The 20000-nt window shown below is 41.4% G+C and overlaps 1 protein-coding gene and 1 pseudogene across 2 annotated transcripts in view; one reads left to right on the forward strand and one right to left on the reverse strand.

The window, feature by feature from the left end:
* The window catches only part of rabep1 (rabaptin, RAB GTPase binding effector protein 1), a 332504-nt gene extending 326325 nt beyond the window's left edge, over positions 1-6179 (forward strand). Inside the window, exon 19 of the transcript XR_013933663.1 lies at positions 6100-6179. The gene's annotated coding sequence lies outside the window, so the exon portion shown is untranslated. The remainder of the gene's footprint in view (positions 1-6099) is intronic.
* Positions 6180-10706: 4527 nt separating this feature from the next.
* LOC308091093 (actin filament-associated protein 1-like 1) overlaps positions 10707-20000 on the reverse strand; it is a 54598-nt pseudogene continuing 45304 nt past the window's right edge. The window contains exons 15-19 of the transcript XR_013935096.1: positions 19410-19518; positions 15186-15368; positions 14272-14438; positions 13593-13721; positions 10707-12635 (exon numbers count right to left, since the gene is read on the reverse strand). The product of XR_013935096.1 is annotated as an actin filament-associated protein 1-like 1 (transcript). The remainder of the gene's footprint in view (positions 12636-13592; positions 13722-14271; positions 14439-15185; positions 15369-19409; positions 19519-20000) is intronic.

A 20000-nucleotide genomic window follows, 5' to 3' on the forward strand; every position in this document is an offset into this window, starting at 1 on the left:
GTGGGTGCGTGTGTGTGCGTGCTCGTGCGTGAGTGTGTGAGTGTGTGCGTGCAAGGGGTGTCTAGGGGTTAGATATGGGGTTGTGTACTCTACACTGGGAGGGTGGGTGGGTGTATATTTGATCTTTTTAAGCTCTGTTGTATATCAGATTCAAACCAGAGGGCTCTGGCAGGTCGAGGCGTAACTGTATATGCTTCCTTCCGTGTTTACTTATACTTCCACGCTGCACACACACACACACACGAAAATGGACACTGTTGTTTCTTATAAGCGTTTCCTTTGTTGCTGTTGTCATTGTTGTCGTTTGTTTGTTTGTTTGTTTGTTTGTTTGTTGTTGCATGGATGCTTGAGGACCCTCTTGCTCAGTAGCAAGCATGCCCAACAGGGTCCGTCTTTTATTGGGTCTTATCGTGTTCCTTGACCTACTGAACACTAGTGATAGCCAATAGTGTCCGTTACCAGAACACTAGTGAACTGACCCTGAGAGGTGAGAACGTTATATACTGCACCGGGGACGTGTCAGTGGACCAATGCTATAGTGGACCAGACCGCTGGAGGAACAACACATTCACTTAACATTTTGGTTCCTGCTGTGGACAAAAAACACTAGAAATGCACTAAATAAAACCAACTCTTTCTAAGGACGTTCAAATTGTCTCCTCTGTCCTCTTCTTGTCACTGAATGTGAGGGTTTCGCTTCTGTCTGTTGTCTGAAACGGAGTACTCTCCCAAAATGTTTTATATTTGACTGTATGCTGACGTCTGTTTTATAACAATTTTAAGACACGACAAAGAGAGAAAGGGTTGCCCCGCGGAGCGCCTATTTCTCTCAGGCCAGATGGCCAACCCAGGGCTGTGTAGGAGGCAGAATATGACATTGCAGGGACGATGTGCAGCATTGCATCAACTCTTTACGGCTACTAGGCATGGGCTGTGTTGATAATGTGTGTTTAGATTAGCTGTTGGTAATGTTGGAGCATAAAGCTGTTGGCCTGCGATGGTAGCGTTGAGCAACGGAGCTCAAAGAGCTGCACAGTGGAGGAATAAATGCGACCGTTTGTGCAGCACTGGGTGGCAGAAATGATATTATTGCATGTAACAAAGTTACATAATGTTCTTCTTCAAAGCATGATCGAGCACCAGGAGGCAGGGCCCAATAATAATGCCTTCACTGTCTTATGCAGTAACTTTAAACTGCGTCTCTCTCCCTCTCTATCTCTCTGGGTCCAGTGCGCACGGTCATTGTCACATGACTCCTGAGATCATGTGAACTGTTACCTAATTTGGTGAATATTGTTCCCAAATAAATCAATTGTTTTTCACTGTTGGCTCTGTGTTGTTTAGAGCAGTCGTTCTCAACCTTTTCAGGCCACAACCCCCCCAAAATGATCATATTTGAACTGGGGACGACAAGCACTTTGAATTGTAGGAGTTGAGGCATTACATTTAGTGGTTCCACAAGCTCGATCGGCTTGTAGATCTGCTGTTTTCTTATATTATTTGACAATTTGGCTAATGTTCGACCAGTTTTTATAGTATAGTTTGGTGGTTACTTTTGATACAGTAATGGTCTTTTTCTTTTCTTTCTTTTTTCTTATTTTTTGAGGTCCTTAAATGGTAACTTCACTGTTATCTGGGGACCCCCCCCCCCCCCCAAATCATGTGGGGGTCCCCCTGGGGTCCCAACCCACAGGTTGAGAACCACTGGTTTAGAGGAGCCTCAGTGTTTGATTCAAACCACCTTGAGTGAAAATCATACAGAATTGATGGCACCCAGATAGGGAAATACACACTCACACATACAGTATGCATGCACTCTAAATACACTGACAATACCACATAAATATGCGCGCATGCACGCACACGCGCGCACACACACACACACGCGCGCGCGCGTGCATGCATGCATGCTAGCACACACAGTAGCACACACACAGTAGGTATTGATGTGAAATTTGTGAAATGTACAGTGGTTTACAGTATAAAACACCAACCTTTGTACAGATTTTCGAGCATTTTCTCAAACAGGAATACAAGAGTTCTTCATCTGTACATGAAAGCAGTGAGTCCTCCTCATGGCTGTGATTCTCCTGCCAGGTGGAGAGGAAAGCAGAGTGTGTCATCTGTCATCCTCTCTCCTCCCCTCTTCCTCACGCTCTCTTGCATTTCTCCCTTTACTTGCCACTCATTTTGTGTTTCAGGTCACAAAGCCCAGGGTGTCCCTCCATGACTATGTCTTTTATTAGTATCCGTCCGTCCTTCCGTCCATTCATCGCTCTAGGTCACCTTCTTGGACACCCGCTTCCTGAAGAACGAGGACACAGGAGGACACCGTGCAGGACAAACTTCATAGTCTCTGTAACTTTCCCCCTCATACACTCAGAGGCTCTTGTGTAATAAGCCTGTGCATTACAAGGTTCCACACGAGTCACACATGGCTCAATGCCACGGTCACGATGAATAGTTCAGAAGTCATTAGGCTATATGCACAACAATGTGCTCATAACTGACTGTCTTGACCTTGACCTTTGACCGCCAAATTGTACTCTACCACGATGAGATATTAACCCATTAAGACCTGAGGCCGATTCTACAAATGCCTTCTAAACCAGTAGTCGTGCCAAGGACCCCCAAAATTATGTTGCTATATATATATATATAGCTAAAATCTAAAATGATACGGATTATTTCCCGGTTTTAATGGGTTAAGCTAGAGATGTAATACAGTGTATAGGAAGTTTCATGGCCTTGTGTTGTGATTACAGTTGCTGAGCTGCAAAGCGATTGTGAACCTATACTGTAATGGGAATGTCTGTGTGTATCTATTGTATGTCACTCTGTCCCAATGACTCAATACATTATACACATCACATCACAGGACCATGAAACTTCATATATTAGATGTCTATCTCAATATGTGACATTATGGAGCTATTTTGTGGTCAAAGATGAATGTTGCCCTTGTTTGATGATGATAGAGTGGATAGAGTCTTTGCGGACAGAGCGACATACATACATACATACATACATACATACATACATACATACATACATACATACATACATACATACATACATACATACATACATACATACATACATACATACATACATACATACATACATACATACATACATAATGTATGTATGTATGTATGTATGTATGTATGTATGTATGTATGTATGTATGTATGTATGTATGTATGTATGTATGTATACATACATACATACATACATACATACATACATACATACATACATACATACATACATACATACATCAATGGCGGTGGTACAGCCCCCCAGGGGGGCGTACAGAGAAGTTTGGGGGGCGCTGGAAGAAATGTTTTTTAAAGGGGGCGCTGATATGCTCTTCCACAGGGCCTGTCACAGTCCAGTCACAGGGATGCCCGGCACTGTCACAGTCCTGTCACATGCCAACATGCCAACATAACCCAAGCACCTGTGATGTACGTGCATGCATGTGCGCACACTGGACACAGAGACACAGCATTTCAGGAGATTTGAGTTTGATGTTATACTGTACGTTAGACAGTGTAAGTATTATTATTGGGGCATGCCTCCTGGCAGAGAATTTTGTGCTCCTTTCTAGTTACAGTTGGCTAATTAAGTCTAATCATAAGCCCATGTTGGTAGCATTAAATACATTGGTGTCTAATTAAAGCCTAATTTGGTATAATACTGTAGGTCCAACAGTAGCATATTTTCCATCTGATATGGAATTGTATTTGATTTCTAATTAGACCTTGCCAAAATCTTCTATCTTGGAGTATAATTTGGTATAAAAGTACATTTACATTACATACTTTGGGTATAGTATGGCAATACAGTGTAGTCATACTTTATGTGTATGCCGTGTACGCCCATTTCCAGATTTATTATTAATGAAGATCCAGCATGATCGAAACGTTGAATTGCAATAAAATAGTATTAGTGTGCCGATATAATTGTTTTCTTTATGTTGATCTTTTGTTTGTCCTGAACCTGGCTACTGTAGCTATGTGCACACACTATGTCTCTTGTCTAAATACGGTATAACTGTGGTTGTTTGTTTACTGTATAATAAAGAACAAAATTATCTCTAGTTATCTAATGGGATCAAAAGGTACAGCTGGTTTAGTGTACAGTAAAATAAAGCATGAATTAATAAAATCTCATACCATGGCAAGAGTGAGCATAACATCAAGACACAAAGTGGTTAACCTCCATCAGCAATGTCTCTCACAGGCAGACATGTTGAGGCAGACAGGTGGCAACAAGATGGCATCAAGACATGGTGCCTCGTTTTGCGTTTCTCAGTGATATTGTAGATTTGTACTTGTTTTTTCCCCCACTTCTACAGCAGCCACCTACTTGAGGTATGACACAGACACTCGAGCAGCCACCTACTTGAGGCACGACAAGAGATTTGATGATCCTGACACTTTTCCATTGGGATCCATCGGCTCACATGAACTGCAGGGGATCTGAAAAACAACAGCAAGCTTACAACCCAGACAACCTTGGGAGGGGAAGGACAGCTGGGCTGATGGTGATGGATTGAGATGGAGATCCAGCCGAACCACGGCTCCCCCATTGTGAACACTTTGGACAACAAACTAGATGAACTGAGAGCAAGGATTTCCTCTCAGTGTGAAACTAAGGACTGCAGCATTATCGCCACACAGAGACCTGGCTGTCGAACAGCATCCCAGATCATGCCATATCAGTGGGATTCACCATATTTCGGTGGACAGGGACAAAGAAATTAACATTCTGCCCTAGGCTAACACAGGACTATTAGCATTGCAGTGAATAAATATCCAGAGGCCATTTTCATCATGGTTGGGGATTTCAACAAAGCATCTCTGAGAATGTTTTTAACAATTTTCCATGAGGCAGCGGAGGGCGAGAGCGTATATACACAGACACGGTTCTGGACATAATCAAGAACTGCATAACTGGCATAGTCTCCACTATAACTGCCAGGATTTAGCCAAACCAGATGCCATGGATAAACAGTTCTGTGCAAAACCAGACATTGGATTCTCAACCCAGGAAACAGCTGAAAGGCAATTACGACCTCAGAACAGCGCTCAACTCAGGCAAAAAACAACTGCAGTGAGAGGCTTGAGTCACGACTAATCAGGAACAACCCACATAGCTTGTGGCAAGGATTACACACAATATCTGACTTCAGAACGAGACCCAGTCACTCAGCTGTCACACGCTCCCAGATGAGCTGAACACCTCTTACACTTGCTTTGAGATCACTGACAACAACAACAACAACCCCCTGAACAGCTGTCTCCGCTGACAAGGCTGTTTGTGCTCCGGAAGGTGAAGTCATGCTCCATGCTTCGATTAGGAGCCGAGACCAGTATTGCTGAGGATACCAGTATATGTGCCGAAGATAACTGTCACAAAACAATGGTGAAGAGATGGCCTACAGCAGTGGCTCTCAACTTTTTTAGGCTGTGACCCCCCAAAATAATCACATCTGAACTGGGGACCCTCCACCCTGACAACCACTTGGAATGTAGGAGTTGAGGCATTACACTTATATTGACTCAGTTCCACAGATAAATATTGTGAAAATAGCTGATCTACAAGGTGTTGTGAGCTTGTAGATCGTTTTTTTTAACAATTTTGTTTTACCTCTTTCTTATAATATTTGACATTTGGCCAACATTTGACCAGTTAGTTTGTTGATTACATGGGATGCAGTAATGGTATTTTTCTTAGCTTTCTTTCTTTTTTTTAAGGTATCAAAGGTCTTAAAGGTCCTTATATTGTCACTTCACTGTCATCTGAGACCCCCCCCACCCCAAAAAAAATCATGTGGGGGACCCCCCTGGGGGTCTCGACCCACAGGTTGAGAACCACTGGCCTACAGGAGAGAGGTCAAGAACTCACACAATGGTGCCCTGTGTCTCAACCTGTCTCTCAACATTGATAAGACCAAGGAGCTCATTGGGGAGTTCAGGAGGGCAAAATGTAGCATGCTCCATCTACAGTGGAGCAGGGGAGGGGGTCAGTGAGTTCAAGTTCCTCTGCGTTCACATCACAGAGGACCTGGGACGAGTATGCTGTCTGGAGGCTCTATGCAATGCAGCCATATTGTGAAGAAATTCACAGGTGTTGCCAATGATACTAATGAAGGCTCTGTTCCATTCTGGTCAAACAGTCAGGGTGCTGATATTGTGCATGTTGGCTCGACTGGAAACATTCTGCTATACCAGTGGCTGCTATAAAGTAAGGGTCCATTTGGTTCCATTTGTACACTCTCAGAGTTATGGGGTTGTGGAAATTAAAGTCTGAGAACCACTAAATGGAACAGAGCCTTCATTAATATCATTGGTAACACCTGTGAAGGAAGTGATAACATGGCTGCTGTGCATAGAGCCTATCGAAGTTTGCCATATAGGGCCCAATATCCTTCAGGCCTTGTAGAGAAAGCATCCTGACCAGTTACCTTGTACGGGAACTGTTACTGCCCTCGACTGCAAAGCACTTCAGAGGGCTGTGTTGGACAGCCCAGTGCATCAGTGGATCCGAGCTTCGCTCCAGGATATATACGATTGATGCTATGTCAGTAAAGCCCATGGATTTACGAAAAAACCCTGGACTTTCAGATGACAAGCAGTTCCACATCCACAAGACCAAGGCCAGTAGGCTCTGAAACAGATACCCCCCCAGGCAGGTTTATGAATGATTGACACTATAGGCGTGTTGCCTCCCTACTACACACACACAGACTTCACAAGACTACACAAACCCGCCACTCACACGCACGCACGCACGCACGCACGCACACCCACCCACACCCACACCCACACACACACACACACATACATACACAAGCAACTAACACACACACACACACACAATCACACATAGGACTCATCATCACACAATTTCAATTATTTAAACACATCCCACACACAGGCAGGCAGGCGCATGTGCTCCTGCCTATGCGTGTGTATATATATACACTGTAGGCTATTTAGTGTATATATATTTATCTATTGCTTAAATATGTATACTGTGTACATACATACTCTACGTACTGCATTTGTATCATATTTAGAGGTACTAGGAACCATGCACCTTAAAAGTACCTCAAAGGGTGCTATGACTAATGTACATATTTACTATTTCTTTACCTCATTACTTGCTGTTTTCTTAATTCTTTCTTTTATTATTGTTGCTACAATGTTGAGGGACCAAAGAAGTTTACTTATGTACGTGCTTATGAACTCATAATCGTTATATGTAAAACCAACAAATTCTTGCATCTTGAAATCTTGCATCTTGAATCTCGTTTCCAGATATGCTGACCAAGTTCTTCTGCAGAGACCAAAAGAAACCGACAGGGGGGAGGAGAGGAAAAGGGAAAAGAAGAAGAAGGGTACCCGGGCCATGAAAGACTTGACATGGAAACAAAGCCACGTACCACCCTATGCATGAAAACACAAGAACTGGGATGCAGAAAAAAAAGTCAGCAGGTGCTCTGGACTGATAATTCAAATCGTGAAATATTTGTCTCCAACAGAAGGCACTTTGTTTGATGAAGAGCTGGAGAGCAAGGTCAAGGACAAACCTGCAAATAACAGTGAAGCATGGTGGAGGTTGTTTTGGAGGTTTGGGGATGCATTTAGAGAGAGTTTGGAGATTTGGTCACAGTTAGTGGTCTTCTCATTGTTGAGAAATACCGTACAGTACCGGCAGAATCAGAATCAGCTTTATTGTCACATCAAAGGATTACAGGTGTAAAGAAGTGTGGGTGACATTCTTTTTTTCGTGCACGCTCCCTCATTTGTAGTTTTCGTGAGAAGAGAGAAGATAGAGGTAGAGTAAAGCCAAAGCCCATCAATAAAAAAAATTCATTCGGCAGCATGAGAACAAGCCCAAACGCACAGCCAGAGTAAAGAACTATATTCACTATTATTCAGCGAAAAGATGATCCGAGCCCTGATCTCAACATCATCAAGTCATTCTGGGTTTACGGTACACAAAGCACAAGCATTTGAGACAGAAAAACTGTGGCAAGTTTCTCCAACTTCCCTGCCGAGTACCTTAAAAATTGTGTGCGATTGTAACTACAGTAGGACAATTATTGCAGTTTTAAAGGCAATGGGTGATCACGCCAAATATTGAATTTATTTTTATTTTCTCTGTTTACCGCACTTTGTTGTTTATTGATAAACAACCCCTTCATGGCATTATTATTATAAGTGCCTAGAATCTTTGCAAAGTACTGTGTATGTATCATCCTTTTTTGTTCGCTCAAACATTTACAGGTATACAAAATTGGGGCTCTGTATTATTCAGCTGTTCACTACTGCTTAATGGAATTATTCTTATTAATTAAGGTTTCTGCCAGTTGTTGCTTATTATGCTAATAGCTTAAATTTACATTATAATGTCATTTAATGTTGTTGAACCCCATTAGGGATGTTGACAGGCTTTCTAACATAATTCAGTGTTTGTGGCATAAATAACTGCCAAAATAAAAAGCACAAGCATACAAGCATATATATTCATATTATCCACTATGCTCAACACACTGAAACAAAGATAAACATATCACTCATCACTCTGTAAATGTTTATTTTCAAAATGTACTAAATAAAAAACATATTTCATACTTTATAAAATAGGAAAAAAATTATATTCAAGCTCACAACAAGCTTGTAGAGATGTTATTTTTGAAGAAAAAAATAATGTGTAAAGAAAAGTGTTAAAAAAAAGGGTAAAATCTCTGCCTATAAGGAAATGCCCAACATAGGGACCCCAGATTGAAAATGATTAAATTATGTTTTTTTTTTAGGGTATAGAATTCACCTCTGTATTAGGAAATGAATGCGCACAAAGTGCTGATATATATATTGTAAGTTGCCACAAAAAAGTGGAGAGTCCTAGGGTTCCCAAGGATCCAATGCAAAAAAACAATAGCTGAGAACTCTGTAAGGTTTTCAGCCTGAACTGTTTGTTCATTTGCCTAAACAAAAAGTTGTAAAATAGCTGTTTGAAGGCATTAAAACTATTTTTGCATTGTACAGCGGTCTCCCTCCTCTATAGTTTTTCCATAATAGTAAATTAAAACTTTTTGTACGGTTATATCCATTGCAATAATAATGTGCGGTTGTCACAGAATCCCAAGGCACACCTTGAGTTGTCTTACAGCACATTGTTGGGGAACCAGTGCTCTACATCAGCAGAACAAATAACTTAACTGTTATTGGCCTTTTCTACATTCTACAGGTCTACATTTTTCAATGGAAGATTAGGGAGGCCACCTCCAACCACTGCTGATGTACTACTTATACTGTATTCATATATTCTACCATACAGAAAATTATGTGAAAATTAGTTCAGAATTGCAACTTTATTGCTCTAGTAACATGTTTCATTTCGTTTTTTATATATGTTTACGTTGTTGTGTGTTGTATCATTTTGTCTATGCCAAGCACACTCCAAAACAAGCAATAATAAATGATTGAATCTTGAAATCAGTCTTGACTCATTGCACTGATCCCAGGAGACCTGGGTGATCCTCCTATAAATGCAGAGGTTCCTTGTTCGAGTCCCATACCTTCTGTAGTCAAAGAGTTAAACCTCTATATTTCAATTAATCACTGGCACTGCTATAGTGATTCCTAGGGGAAACCTTGGCACGCAACATGCTAAATGGGACTCCTCTCTTCCCAGCTCCAAAGGACCACCAGCAATCAAGAAAGGTGTAGCCTTTTTACGGATTTTTATTAAAAACTTTAGGTGCATGGGCTGATAGCCAAGACAATATAAAAAATGAAACTAAACATAAAACTGACCTTACCTATCAAAAGAAAAATCACTAACCTACTGTATAACACCTAATCAAAACACAGGAGAAAACAAGATCAGTAAAAAGACTGCACACCCTGGGACTACGCACCCCTACTAAACCCAGGCTTTAAAAAAACACTGAACAACACTAACAAACATTATTCTAAATGAGTGTGGCCTTGTTGTCGGCTGGCAATCTGGTTGGAGTGTAAAGAGGAAAGAACCCTGGAGCTGAACCTGAGGAAAACCGGCTTTTTAAACTTCCCTCCAGAAGGTTGGAAGGAACCAATCAGCTCCCTCCAACAATCTGCAAAATCAATCACTCATTCAATCAGCCAAGCACACCTGCATCCCATCACACACACACACACACACGCACACACACACACACACACACACACACACACACACACACACACAAACCTACACAGAAGATTAAAACACACAGTAGTACAGATGAAATTAAACTTACGTCCTCAGGGTCGTAACAAGGTTGGGATACCAACTTCCTATCCGGAGAGGGAACTCAACAAATCAGCTTCCATTTCGTAGTGTTCCAGTCCCAGTTTTGTCTTGGGCTATAATGGCTTTTATAATGGCTTTTTAATGAGAGTGAAAAGAGTTGATCAGGCTGAAACATTGACCAAATGTGGTCATAATACTGTATACATGATGACTAATGTCAGTCACACTAGCCACAGTATGTGTGTGTGTGTGTGTGTGTGTGTGTGTGTGTGTGTGTGTGTGTGTGTGTGTGTGTGTGTGTGTGTGTGTGTGTGTGTGCACGGATACAAAGGAGAAGTTGAATCACAGATATCTGAGATGTATGCAATATGCATGTGTCCTCAAATATGACAAAAGAGGCACAGAGTGAATCTAATTTAAAATACATTTATATGAAGACAAAACAATGTAATAAAGTGCAGTACTCATAGTTAGAAACAGTGGTTGGCATCAACACAAACATGTTTGGTTAAATAAAAAATACTTTCAAATTACAATAATAAACAGTTGCTTCATTACATTTTGTAGAAACACCACCTGTAGGTTCTCCTAATACTGAAACAAACATCATTGCAAGTGGAATTTCACGAATACTCATAATTTAAGGTAGTTACAATAATTTATTTGGTTAGGTAAATTCTTCGTATAATCTTTTTTTATCTTACTTTGGCAAACATAAATGTAAAAACAAAAAGGGGGAAATAATGTATCCTAATTAGTGGCCATCTATCATAACGTTCTTCATATTGTAGTGGGTAGACGGACAAAATTCACATACCGTCATTGTTATGGCACAAGTCAAACAAAACGGACACCTGAAATAAACTTGCATTTGCTATACTGTTTTCATATAACAAATTAACCTCATCCCTGTATAAAGAAAAACTTGAAAGTCGGCTTAAAAGCATAAACTTGTTGAAACCTGTTGCTTATTGTGTTTACATGACGTCACAGCACTATCTCAGAGCTCTGAGAAAGTCCAGAGTTTCCGACCAGGAATAACAAAGTTGGACGGAACATGTGGAATTTTTCCTACTAATAGGACGTCGGGAAATCCCATTTGGCACCAATGGACTGTTCATAATAGGTGTATGATGTCTTATAGTGACATCATGATTTGACAGCACCCACCAGTTGTTGTGTTGTCCTAACCTGTGCTAGTAAAGTAGTTGCAGCTGTTCATAAAGAACGATGTAAGTTTGGGTTTGTTTCCACAAACATACATTTGTGTCCCTGACACTCTTGGATGAGTCCAGTTACACTGACATGTCATCTAATGCATGTTTCGCTGACATTGCAGGAGTTTTGGCCATAAGACATATGGCTACACCCACCAGTTGTTGTGTTGTGCTAACATGTGCTAGGAAACTATAAGTGGCTGCGGCTTTTCCTTTGAGTAAAAAGAGGACAATCAGAGAAAGGTCTTTCTCCTCCATCAGTGGCCAGTGTAAAATGTCCAGTAACTATGACAAGGGGAACCATAGTATGTATGACAAAAAAACAAAAAAAAATCCCTGATGTCTATCAAAACAATGGCATCTTTCATTGTCCCTATCAGCCCAGGGAACCATGGAATCTTCCTGAACATTCACCCCATGACACAATAAAGCCTCAGTTATACTGTGCTTGGTTGCGCGGGATGTCACGCACCAAAACTATTTTCGGTGAGCAACACCGGCGGCGCAGAAGTATGAATCAGGCTTTACCGTTTGTATTGCTCCGTCCCTTTGCCGTCCTGCCCATCAACATATCTCTCTTTCTCTGTAGCTCGTGATGAACTGTGGGTACTTTACATGCAGATGACGCACACAAACACAGCGATACGTGCACTCGCAAATATGCAGCACACCCACATACACAGAAGTGTGTTTGTGTGCACATATGTGTACTGTAAGCATACCGCACAAACACACACACACATGATGTACTTTTAGCGACCTATGAGTAGCAATACTGTACTGGACTGGTACTGTAGGAAAATGACCAAATGTGTGATATTTACATTGCTTTATAAATAAAAGTCCTTTCCTACATGCAGAATCCTTCGTCTGCATGCAAGCATCGAGTCCTCCTCCTTGTCATGTTCCTGCCAGGTTGAGAGGAAAGCGTGTCCTCATCCGTCCTTGTCCTTCCGCTCCCCTCTTCCTCTTGCCCTCTTTTACATTTCTCCTTTCTTTTATTCTTCCGTCCTCCTGCCACTCATAACGCCACAAAGGCCAGGGTGTCCCCCCCATGACGCTGTCCTTACTTCCATCCGTCCGTCGGTCCGTCTAGGTCACCTTCTTCTTGGACTCCCACTCCTGAAGAACAGGGACACGGCAGGACATGAGGACAGACGTCCATCGCTGTGACTTTCTCTCATAAACTCAAAATCACTCACATGATTACAAACGCACACATCAAATCAAATCACACAATTAAGCAGAACATAATGGTAGGGATGGGCAATTTAACCGAAAATATATCGAAACCAGTGGTGTAAAGTAACTAAGTACATTTACTCAAGTACTGTACAATTTTGAGGTACTTTTACTTTACGGGAGTAATTCCAATTGTCTATACTTTTACTTCTACCCCACTACATCTCAGAGGCAAATATTGTTATTTTGCAGATACTGTATACATTATTACATAATAAAACATACATTACTTCAGCCCTATTTTATACCTAGGCTATTTGAAAATAGTCGATCTACAAGCTCACAACGCGTCGCATCACAACGCGTTTTGAGATTGTAGATCTGCTATTTTCAAACATTTTAGTACTTTTACTTTTGGTACTTACTGTAAGTACATTTTGATACCAATACTTTTGTACTTTTACTCAAGTAAATTTTTTATTCCGGACTTTCACTTGTAACGGAGTATTTCTATATTGCAGTATTGATACTTTTACTTGAGTAAAATATCTGAGTACTTTTTCCACCACTGCACTTAACTCTGTATTAGGTTATACTTCGTTGTACCAAAAAAAAGCAAAAACAGCCAATCTACAAGCTCACATCTCGCATCGTGACGCGTAGATTTGCTATTTCGGTTCAGTACATTGTGATATTGATTTGAAGTCATATTGCCCAGCCCTAGCATTCAGGGACGTGATCATACACTCATTGCCCTCACCACAGGGACTTTCCGCCTCGTTAACTGGTATAATTTGGGGTTCCCTCAAAGGTCACGCAGGTTCAAACACACACAAATGATAACAGACAGAATGTCTCTCTCTCTCTCTCACACACACGCACACGCACACAGCCTACCTTTGCTTTCTGCATGACGTTGCCTCGTGTGGCGGTGGTGCAGAGAGACGGAGGCCGTTTACGGAGCTCAGACGCTGAATTGACCGGTATGGTCTCACTGTAAACCTTCTCCACCTTACTGCCTTGTGCCTGGACACACACACACACACACACACACACACACACACACACACACACACACACACACACACACACACACACACACACACACACACACACACACACACACACACACACACACACACACACACACACACACACACACACACACACGGCAATCAAAGGAATGGCTTAGTGTAACGCATAGTATGGAACTAGAAAAACAGCAGGGATGGAAAAGAATACCACAGTTATGATAGAATCAAAACTTGATTATTATGGGGATAAAAATACTACATTATTGTGCAAAAAAAAGAGAAGAAGAAAAAAGAAGAAAAGAAATACTGTCGTAAAGGGAAAAAAGCAAATACAATAATATGGTTCTAAAAAAAACAATACTATGGCTCTATAAAAACTATATACCATATGGTGATCAACATCGCTACTGTGGCACAAAAATATGACAGTCAAAATGTGGACATACACTGATGTAGCAAGGATAAATAGCAAACATAAATAGCAAAGTATTGGCCAGTAATGTTTTCATATTTAGCATAGTATGATATTGCAGGCAGCCTACCTTGACACTCATTTTGGTATCAGTGGGCGGACCCAGCGCTCCTCCAGCCAATGACTTCTTCAGGTTTTCCTTCACTTCTGTCAATCTGAGTTCTAGCTCCACCCTCTCCTCCTCCTTCTGTTTACACAGAGCCTCCAGCCGAGCTAACCTCTGCTCTGCACCCCGGGCTAAACACACATACACAAGCACACACACACACACACACACACACACACACACACACACACACACACACACACACACACACAGACACAGACACAGACACACAGACACACAGACACAGACACAGACACACACACACACACACACACACACACACACACACACACACACACACACACACACACAGACACAGACACAGACACAGACAGACACAGACACAGACACAGACACACACACACACACACACAGACAGACACAGACACAGACACACACACACAATAGTCAGTGGTGGAAAGTAACCAAGTACATTTACTCAAGTACTGTACTTAAGTACAATTTTGAGGTACTTTACTTGAGTATTTCCAATTTCCAATACTTTTACTTCTACTCCACTACATCTCAGAGGCAAATATCATACTTTTACTCCAGTACAGTTATTTGAAAACTTTTGTTACAAGTTACAGTTGCAGATATAAATTATTACATTATCAAAACATACATTAACCGCTTTAGTCCTATTTTATACATAGGCTATTTTCAAACACTTTTACTCAAGTAAATTTTCAACGCCAGACTTTTACTTGTAACAGAGTACTTCTACATCGCAGTATCGATACTTTTACTAAAGTAAAACATTTGAGTACTTTTTCCACCACTGAGTATAGTATCGGTCTTGCAGTAGTGGTACGTACATTGGAAGTTTAAATGTAATCGTGAAGCTAGTTAGTAATACATGCAATTCCTTTCACTACCTTTGCCACTCTTCACCTCCTCCTTGGCCTCCTTCTTCTCCTTGCGGAGGGACACCAGTGTGGTCTTCAGCTTCTCCTTCACCTTCTCCAGCTCTTCCTTCTGCCTGAGGTACCTCTTGGCGTCCTCCTCCGCGCGTGTCTTCCCGTACCGCCCGGTCTGGGAGTACTGGGTCTGGTTCACACCTGTGTGAACAACAGGCAACAACCAGAGCCTTATATTAGACAGTTCCGCCACTGAGGGGGCAGAAACAGCGTCGGTCAGCGTGGTTCATGTAAACTGGAAATAGTTACAAACGCCCATAGACTCCCATGCATTCCGTAAACTTCCGGTTTAGGGCTTTGTCACTATTCGCCAATAGAAGGCTACAGTATGTAGAAGACCTGGCCTGAAGAAGTGGATGGAGGTGACGTAACTCTCTTTGAATGGCTCTGGCAACAACAAAGTTCCAGAAGAACAGCAGCATGATTAGCATTCATAGTGCTATAGCTTACCTTTCATGATAAGAGGAGCAAGTGGTGTAAAGTAACTAGTTCAGAGTACTGTACAGTACTTGAGTACAATTTGGAGGTACTTTTACTTTACTGGAGTATTTCCAATTGTCTATACTTTTACTTCTACTCCACTACATCTCAGAGGCAAATATTTTACTTTTACTCCGCTACAATTATTTGAAAACTTTAGTTACTAGTTACTTTGCAGATATAAATTAATACATTATAAAACATACACTAACCACTTTAGCTCTGTTTTACCCAGGCTATTTGAAAATAGCCGATCTACAAGCTCACAACGCGTCGCGATGCGACGCGTTGTGAGCTTGTAGATCTGCTATTTTCAAACATGTTAGTACTTTTACTTTTGGTACTTTAAGTATATTTTTATGCCAATACTTTTGTACTTACTTTTTTGTAAGTAAGAATTTAAACGCAGCCCTTTTACTTGTAACAGAGTATTTTTATATTGTGGTATTGCTACTTTTACTTAAGTAAAATATCTGAGTACTTCTTCCACCACTGCACACCTGTGAACGGCAACAACAAGTCCAGAAGAACAGCAGCATGATTAGCATTCACAGTGCTATAGCTTTACCTTTCATGATAAGAGGAGCAACAAAGAGAAAGTCAGACAATCAATTTTTCTGGGGGTTCTGAACCTTTTCTGGACGCGCGCCGGCGTGCATTTTCATCACGTTCAATTGTGTTCCTGGCTTATGGATCAATGGAACTAACGTAGTGTATCAGCTAACACAGGGAAGCTGTCAGAACCTTCGCTAAAACATCCGGGACAACGCTCCACACGTCCCACACTCTGCTCCCTTCTGGCTCCCTATGCACAGCAGCCATATTGGAAAGAAATTGGGCCTCTTCCTTATTTGGTGTTACAAATGATACTAATAAAGGCTCCGTTCCATTTAGCGTCGCACAGTGCTTCTCAAACCTTTTCATTTCAAGGACCCCCATAACTCTGAGAGTGTACAAATGGAACCAAATGGACCCTTACGGGTCGAGTACGAGAAGGGGCCATTTGGAACCCCCTCAAGGGGAACCATGAGGGTCCCTGGACCACACTTTGAGACCCACTGGTGTAGCGGAGTGTTTCCAGTGAGCCAACATGCACAATATAAAGCACCCTGACTCTGTTTGACCAGAATGGAACAGAGCCTATATATTATTAGTATCATTGGTACAGTAACACCTGTGAAGGTCTTTCCAATGCGGCTGCCGTGCATAGAGCCAATTAGAACTGCAGACTCACTCCCAATCTTCTGCCGTATTCTGAAGACTCTCCTCTTCAGACTCCCCCTCAGCCCGTAGCACTTGCCCTAGCCTTGACCACCTTGCAGGATTATGCAAAGGCTCAAATGTAGCTTAGATAGCATGTTATGTAGACAGATGCCAGGCATCCTATAATGTGTATAGTTTCAATGTACAGGCTGATGATAGGTTCTTGGTTTACGTATGTATTAGTTATTATTAGATTATTGGTTTACTTATGTATTACTTTATTATTAGATTCCTATTTCCATGCATTTGATGTATTATTGATGTATTATTGATGTATTACGATGTATTATCTTGTGTCCTTGCTTACTGTAAATCGCTCTGGATTAAGAGCGTCTGCTAAATGCCTAAACTGTAAACTGTAAACTGTGTACTTTAAGTTCCTATTTATCAGTATCAACAATGACAACTCCATTTTCAAGGTTTTAAAGACAAAATTGGTTGAGAATCACTGAATTAGTGTGTCCACCAAAGTGTCCCCCCCCTGCTGAAAGCGCAAGGCGCTCTTCTGAAATGCTCATCTGAGCATCGCTTGAGGGTGGAGCAATTTTTGAAAAGTGAAATGAAGTGAAATGAAATGAAAAGTGCAATGCGCTGTGAGCGTGTTCTGCCCCTAAGTAGTGTGTTTTTTTCAACTCTCGCTGACCAGATAAAAACGGCAAATGTGCACGTTCTCAGGGCAGGACAGACGCTCAGGGCCTCGTCGTCACGCTCCTGGCGTTTCTAGTGTAGCGTAAATACAACACGGCTGCACACGCTGCGCTCAGGGGGAGGGAAAAAAAACGCCTTGGTGGACACAGCCGCTTAGGCAGTCACTCCCTTTGTCAATTATTCTGGTCTGTCAACCATAACCTGCCAGGTACTCAGCAACGGTAGCCCGTGGTGGAAAAAGTACTCAATTTCTTTACTTAAGTAGAAGTATTAATACTGCAATGTAAAAATACTCTGTTACAAGTAAAAGTCCGGAATTCAAAATGTAAAAGTAAAAGTACAAAAGTATTGGTATAAAAATGTACTTAAAGTACCAAAAAGTACTCATTGTGCAGAATGTCACACTTCACACGTTTTCAAATGTATAAACATCCTTAGAAAATAGCAGATCTAAAAGCTCACAATGCGTCGCATCGCGACGCATTGTGAGCTTGAAGATCAGCTATTTTCAAAGGGCCGAAATAGGGCTGAAGTGAGTAATGTATAATAATAATCAAAATCTACAAAGTAACTAGTAACTAAAGTTTTCAAATAATTGTAGTGGAGTAAAAGTACAATATTTGCCTCTGAGATGTAGTTGAGTAGAAGTAAAAGTACTGAAAATTGGAAATACTTCAAAATTGTACTTAAGTGCAGTACTTGAGTAAATGTACTTAGTTACTTTACACCACTGACGGTAGCCTAAAAATGGACGATGGTGTTGCACGCTGAAAATAGCCAATCTACAAGCTCACATCACATTGCACTGCAACACGTTGTGAGCATGTGAGCTTGTAGATCCGATCCGCTATTTTCAGGCAGGCAAAGTAGTTCAGTAGTCCAATGAAGGCTCAGCTGTTTTCAAAGCCACTATAAATGGTGCAGATCACTTGTTCTCACGTTCCTTCCTAGCCATTAGATCTGGGAGGTGAAGGCCATTCATTATCACATTAAAAAAGCTAGCTTTTCTTTGTGTAGTCCTTGATGATATTATTTTATGTGCTTTTTCAAATTGTCAAATCAAATTAAACCTACTGCAGCAGTCTGGATACACTGGTCTAGAGTTATATAGATAATATAATATAATAGGACGAGGTTGGTTCACAGCAAGAAGGTTACATGGCTCCTGGAGTTTGCATGTTCTCCCCACGCTTGCGTGGGTTTCCTCCCACACCATGAAGACATAACAGCTATAATACTGTAGACTGGGCGATCACCTGAAAAGATTTTGTGCCATAAGCGAAGATTTGTCAACATGTGTTAATATTCTTTGAAAATAGCAGATCTACAAGCTAACAACACGTCGCATATTTTTGAAATAGCCAAAAATAAAATAGGGCTCAAAGTGTGTTTAAAATGTTCCTAATTTTTGCCGGGGACCTCCTGGAACCCCCTCAAGGACCCCTGCTGTGGGTCCCAGCATCCCACTGCTGTAGATACACACTCCTGCCATTGCCCTTGACCAAGGTAGTGGCACTACAACTGTGTGAGTCCAGTCGGTCCCCCTCAGGGCTGATCACTGCATTGTATCTGCTCACTGCTACTGAAGCAGTTTAGTTAGGATGGGTCAAAGGCAGAGGAGAGGACACGTTCCCCCCCCCAGGGGGGAATAATAAAGTAATTCACATTAAAAATAGCTGGGGATTCCAAGGTCTCAGTGTGTCTCAGTGTGAATCGTGAACACTCAGCATTGATTTTTTTTTGTTGCATAGCTTTTAGTATTCATGCAGGAACAGACTAATGAATACCCACTGGAGGCATGTCTCTTGATGGCCGCCTGCTGTTCGGTCTTATCAGACTCTCTGCTGGAGAAGGAGGCATGGCGTCTCACCTGGCCTGGCCTGCTCTCTGCCACCTCCTGCTGGAAGGAAGGGAACACAACAACGCATTAAGTAGTTTATGGTCAAAATCTATGTGTGTACCAGTACCACAGTACCAGTAGTGGAAAAAGTGCTGTTTACTTAAGTAAAAGTATCAATACTGCAATATGGAAATACCCTGTTACAAGTAAAAGTCCGGAATTCAAAATTGAGTAAAGAAGTACAAAAGTATTAGCATCAAAATGTACTTAAAGTACCAAAAGTAAAAGTACTCATTATGCAGAATGTCCCATTTCAAGTTTTCTTAATGTACTATATACAAATCTTTTGAAAATAGCAGATCCACAATGCGTCACATCACGACACAGTGTGAGCTTGTAGATCGGCTATTTTCAAATGGCCGAAATGTATATAGGGCTGAAGTGGCTAATGTATGTTTTGTAATAATAAAAATCTACAAAGTAACTAGTAACTACAGCTTTCAAATAAATGTAGTGGAGTAAAAGTACAATATTTGGATCCA

Source organism: Gymnoscopelus braueri, assembly GCF_963280865.1.
Source record: "Gymnoscopelus braueri genome assembly, chromosome: 8".
Lineage (NCBI taxonomy): Eukaryota > Metazoa > Chordata > Actinopteri > Myctophiformes > Myctophidae > Gymnoscopelus > Gymnoscopelus braueri.